The 6,218-nt window shown below is 41.8% G+C and overlaps 1 protein-coding gene across 2 annotated transcripts in view; it reads right to left on the reverse strand.

Moving 5' to 3' along the window:
- The window catches only part of LOC112137540 (CD209 antigen-like protein C), a 19,696-nt gene that overhangs the window by 12,410 nt on the left and 1,068 nt on the right, over positions 1 to 6,218 (reverse strand). The gene's annotated exons all lie outside the window — the stretch shown is intronic.

Genomic DNA, 6,218 nt, shown 5'->3' on the forward strand with positions numbered 1-6,218 from the left:
AGAGAACTGCTTACGAAAGGGAGTACAGGTGAAACGTATGGGCTCAAAATAGGGACTTTAATATTCAAAAGCGCAGCAGAATGGATTCCGAACCGCAACGTAAGATTCGCAACCGCAATTGCATGTTCACCTGTATCATGTATCCTGTATCCAAAGATTTGAGTTTGTTTTTCGAGCATTTACTTTGCGGTTGTGAATCAAAATCCTGCATGTGAATTCCTTGCGCACTCTTGCAGCTGCGGTTGCGAATTGTGTCCCTGTCTTTACACGTCTTTCTGATTGGATGACCACAGACCTAACGGTCCAATCAAAGAGCAGATCGCTCCCTGCCGTCCATCCCTCCCGCAGTCTTAAGGTGGAGTTGAACAATAATATATATTACTGCATTGGAAATGACGTGACATACGGCGTGACAGACGTGCGACTCGAGTAATGAATGGCGGAGGTCTGAAGAAGTACCAAAATAAGCACAAAATGGGATGCAGTGTTTTGCAATCGACTTCAAAAACCTTTAGAACAAAATAATCCGATGGAGATGAATCATCACAGGACAGGAATCACATTTTCATAGAGAGAAGTTAAGCTGGGAAGCGTGAACTGTATGCTAAAGTGGGTGCTAGCAACTCAGGGGTAGCATGCTAGCTTAGTTCTCCGATGTATGTTTTTATTGATGTTTCATGTTTTAAAACATGGCGGATGTTAAGCGCTCATATTTACGTTCAACCTGCACCAAAACTGATGGAAATTCAAGTTGGAAGCACGTAAAATGTGCGGTCAAGATGCACGTTGATGCATTGTTTTGCTAGCTCGCGGCTAGCTACTATTAAAAGCCTAAATCTGGTTGTCGGTCGCACTTTCTTTTTTTTGTGAGAAGTGTAAGTGAGTTAGCACATAATTTCCTCAGTGCTGTCACTGTTGAGCTTTTTTCTTGGTCGAACAGACCGGAGAAAGCCCGGCTAGAAGATACAACGCTAATGCTAATGCTAGCTCCCCACACACACAAACACACGCCAACACACACAAACAATGTAACTGTCTGGAATACGTTGCAATGGTTTTCATTTATTTTAATTGGCAAAAGCGAGATTCTAACTCGGGACCTCTACAGCGAGAATTGTTTAGCTAAACGTCCCTGAACCATTTTCCATTCATTCTCTGTGGTAATCCTAAACCACTACGGGTGTAATATACTTTAAGCCTCTCGGGGGCGCTAGTAGTTGTCGGTGCTCTTTGCTCCGCCGGCGGCTCCCGCTCCGCAGGAGATCCCACGAGCAAGCGATTCCTGCCGGAGGAGAATTTCAACGCGGGATGAAGCGCATCTTCATCGATCATCGGTAAGATCATTTTTAAATATTAAAAACATGGTCGTTATTAAAAAAAAAAAAGAGAGAGAGACAGACGTTTTTTTATCTTTTCTGTTCGAAAGTTCCGGGACTTTTGATAGTGTTTGACATATCCGTCCATCATGGCACATCTGTGTGATCAAACAGCTGTTTTGTTGTTTTAACCTCTAACATATGACATTTTGTGAAAATGTTAAGTTTAAACTTGTACATGCATTTTATTTGGAGTTTAATTGAGAAAAAAACCGTGTGTTACTGTGTTACGTACAGATCACAACAATAGCTGTTTCTTTGTTATTGTGCGTGGCTCGGGGAGGGGGTTGTTTTTTGAATTTTGGAAATGTTCCACTGGTCTCAGTCTGGTTGCTTTTGTCTAGGCTTTATATTACTTGTTCATTGTCGTTATCATGGTATCACTTAAATGCTAATAATAAAATAATGATCCAACTTATTCATAAAGGTTGAACAAATCCGCATTCATTTTAAAATGGGATCTTTTTGCTTAATAGTCACATTATTTTTGAAATAGAAAAATTTAATTAATTCAAAAATCAAATGTATGCACCACATAAGCTGAGTAAAAAGGAGGTGAGAACACAGGATTTTCTTTTACCCAGTCCTTTTCCAGCACAATGTTTGTTTTATTGTGTCTATACAACTCGTGCTTATTTTCATTTTGTGTTTGAAAAAAAATAAAAAATAAAAAAATTCAATTAAAAATTAAAAATCTGAATCTTTACTGTTTAGCTTTCACAAACTGAAAGTTTTTTTCTTTTTACAGACAAAATCAGCAAATTGGATTTTTTTCCCTGGAAATATCAGTGTGGTTTTTTGTAAGCGGACAGCTGAATAAAGCCATGCTAAATATCTACCCCACCAAGTCTGTCATACATGATGGTGAGAAAACAGATCTTTTTCCTTTAATTTCTTAGAGTGAATCGATCTTCATGTTTGTCACACTCTTGTCACTCAGCTGCTGCTGCTGGACCACCATCATTGTCCATCTCCAGTCCAGAAGTGTCAGCAGCACAAAGAGGTGTAAACTGTCGGAGGACTCTGACCTGTTTTCTGAAGTTCCAGCATGAGTTTTTCTGTGTGTTGGCCACGTTGTGGTCCTGTTCTGATGTTCCTAATGCTTTATTGGTATTAAAAATGTTCACGGAGAGGGTAAGTCTTATTTTCATTTTCTCTCATTTGTATGAGGTGGTAATTCTCCTGCTCCACAAACAAATAACTCGTCACAACTGATTCTGAGCGTTAGAGGGAAGACAAATGCCACTTGTCATTCTTATCAATGACTTCATTGTTTTTAACATATTCAATTACAGCAGCAGGTGAATTATCAACATTATGTGATTAATAACACTAATATCTTCACTTTGCATAGAGAAAGGAATAACATTTTTTCACCTATTTTCTTCCAGTCCTGCCTGCAGCTCTCTCCATCCCAGCAGGATCAGATGTGCAGGAAAAAGGTTTGCTGCTCCTGCAAACACAAACATTTGCGCAATTTCTTTGTCTGGTTCTTAAACCAGCCAACAATGACCTCCTCCTTCGCCCCAGTCCTGAAGAAAGCCCTCCCTGTGCCCCCTGATCTGATGGTCCTCCTGCCGCAGACAGACACCCCCCCACCAACAACGAGTGTCAGGTGAAAATCAGAACTTCAGCCTCATCTGCTGCTACTGATCGTGTGAGCTGAGATATTTACAGACTGAGGGATGAACATTGTCTCCTTTTATTTAATAGAACCACCTCGCTGTGAGCACACAATCCCAGCAGGAGCTGACACCTGCTCAGAAAACACAAAGTGAGTGACACTGTCAAAAAAAAGGCAGAAAGTCAAAAAGTGAGCAACTTTCAAATCTACACTCTCTCCTTCCAGGTGGGCCATCAGCTAAAGTCCACTACACTCCACCCCCAGTACTTCCTGCTTACGAAGACGACATCGGTCACTGGAACTGCTCGCAACAGCAGAGGATCTGGATGAAAACGGCGCTGCAGTCCATGGGTCTGTGGCCGGGTTCTCCACCTGTCCCCATCAGAGGAACATCCCAGCAGGAAGGCTACCACTTCCATCAGGCTCAATGGGTCACTGGTTCAGGCACAGGGCATGACCGGTGTGGCTCGGTGGAACTTTCAATGTCTGGTGGACCTGATGCTGCCTGATGTTTACCTCCCTGCTGTCTTTGATCCAGCTCTGATTGTGGACCTCAATTGTGCATCTGAACGGGTCATGGGTGAGAGGAAGTACCCTGCTCTTCATCTTTCTGGCGCTGATACTGGAGAGACATTTGGGCTAGAGTATGCAGAACCAGAAACCCGTCCAGTGCCGCTCAACTGGGACAAGCACAAATCCAGGTCCGCACCCACTGAGACTCCACATCCTCTGTCCAGCCGACTCACTCCAAGGTCGGAGCTTCCTCCTCCCACGCCGGAGACTCCAGCCAGGATCTTTCAGTTCTACTGTCAGCTGTCTGACTCTCCAGTTGAAGATCAAACTGTGCAACCACAAACCAAAATAGGTAGATATTTATACCAGCAAAAACTCTTCAAATAATTCCCAAATAGTGAATCTCTTGTTTGTTCAGAGAAGAAAACATGATTTTGTGCTTTGTTTGGTGTTTTTCTTGTCCCTTATATGCACTATTGGGTCATGTTGTGACACTTACTTAACTTGTTTGTTTTTTTTGTTTGTTTGTTTTAGAAGGTGCAGCTCCGTCACCATTCCCCCTTCTATCTACACCATCTTCTGCACGTACTGGACCCATAAAGACTGGAGGGAGAGTCTGTGCTGACCTGCCCCCATGAATGAGGTCATTGATCGCCTCCACACGAAGCACCGGGGACAAAAGGACATGCTGAAGCTAGTGTACCAGGACTATGCTGCTCTGGTTCAAAGCTCCTGCCGAGACCCAAACAGCTTGCTCTACCCTGTGACAAGACACATCAAACGCCTAGCCAAACTCCTGAGGTTAGGAACTGCAGATGGAAACTAGCTGTCTAGCTATAATCTGGTGCAGAACATCTCTGTTTGTTTTAAACTTAATGAATCTGAACACTGTCTCTTCAAATAAAGACTAAACCTAAACCGGAACACGACCACATCCCTGAACACCAGCCCAGAAAAGCTCCAGGATCGACAAAGGCTGTGGGATTCTCTCACATCAGGAAGTGAAACCACCAGTGTCCTAGTTGTGCAGATGTCTGATCATATCACTATTCCACCTCCACCTGCTCAGGCTCCCACCACAACTCTGACCCATGAAGCTGTTGGAAAAAAACGTCCAAAACATCCTAGAGAAGCAGCAGCAGCACGAACAACTGGACGCACAAAAAAGCCCCAAACTAAAAAGTGCCTTTCCTGTGGCCAGCCCAAATCCAGATATGAGAATGATGGTTCCTCCCTCCACTTTTTCTATCAGCAAGGACCTGTCATGGTACTTTTATTGCCCTACAAAAGTCTTTCAAACATACAACGCAGAGGGCCTGACAAACCCCAAAATGGCGTTAGAATATTTTTTGAAGACAGAATTTTTCCAGCGGGAACTTGAGGGAACACAGAGGAGGACGGAGGAGAAAAAAAATCTGAAAAGGAAACGAACAGAAACCGCTGTACCTGCTGGGCGCAAGTGCTTATTCTGCAAGCTGTCTCTGAAACAAGGACCAGACAGCCTTCAAATCCACACCAACTTCCCAGGTGTGGTAGGTAAAGTTTTCTCCCTCCATAGAGGGATGAGAATGGAAGATGTCCTGGAGCAGCCTTAAGTGTTCTACATTTTACAAATTAGAGAGGCAGCGATGGGAGGAAGAAAGGAAAAAATGAAGAGTAAAATTGGCTTATCTTCTCATGTCTAAATATTATGTATGTATATGTCTTTATAACTGTATTAAGCAATACATGTACTTCTGTTTATTAAAAAAATAAATTTAAAATTCAACGGATAAAATAAATAATAGGTGGTTTCATTCATAAAGAACTGCCAATAAAACTCATAATGTAAAAGAGCAAAAATGAAGCTTTAAATATATAGATATTGATGATCTATTAAGATCAATCTGTAAATAGTGCAAGAATTGTGGCTTCTACTGCTATAGATAATGCACTGATGTCAAATGAACAGCTTGTAAATATCAGTGATGTGTTCAGTGTTCATGAGTGTATAATCAGTGTTTTATTTTGCCTCTGTGCTAAAATCCGTATTACAGCTTGTAAATGCTTGTCACCCAAGACCAGAAAGGAGAGAGATTGATGAAGTTTAATAGCATGACTGATAGAGTTTAGAAACAGGGTCCTTTCCCTATTAAAAACATCTTAAAGTGCAAAAAAATAATAGTAATGAAAACAGACTTTACCACATTTTCAAATGAAACTAAAACTTGTATTCTTTTTGGATTACATACATGGTAAATAAATCTCAATTGCTTCAGAATTTACCTTCAAATAGACGATTTCATTGTACTTCGAGAAAAAGGCTACAGCTAGCATCTTTAACCGATACAAAAAAATGTTTTAAACTTTGATCATAACATCAACTACACCTGCCAAACTGTTAGATTGCAAACACAGTGATAATATCAGTAAACGGTGTTTCAGGTTGAAGTTTACGGCCGCAGCTCCTTCCCTAACATCGTCTCTCTGCGGTGTTTACGTCACCGAGCAGAAAGCTAGCATTAGCGTTAGCGCTGTATCTTCTAGCCGGGCTTTCTCCGGTCTGTTCGACCAAGAAAAAAGCTCAACAGTGACAGCACTAAGAAAATTATGTGCGAACTCACTTACACTTCTCACAAAAAAAAAGAAAGTGCGACCGACAACCAGATTTAGGCTCTTAAAAGTAGCTAGCCGCGAGCTAGCAAAACAATGCATCAACGTGCATC

The sequence above is a fragment of the Oryzias melastigma genome, linkage group LG1 (assembly GCF_002922805.2).
Source record: "Oryzias melastigma strain HK-1 linkage group LG1, ASM292280v2, whole genome shotgun sequence".
NCBI classification, from domain to species: Eukaryota; Metazoa; Chordata; class Actinopteri; order Beloniformes; family Adrianichthyidae; genus Oryzias; species Oryzias melastigma.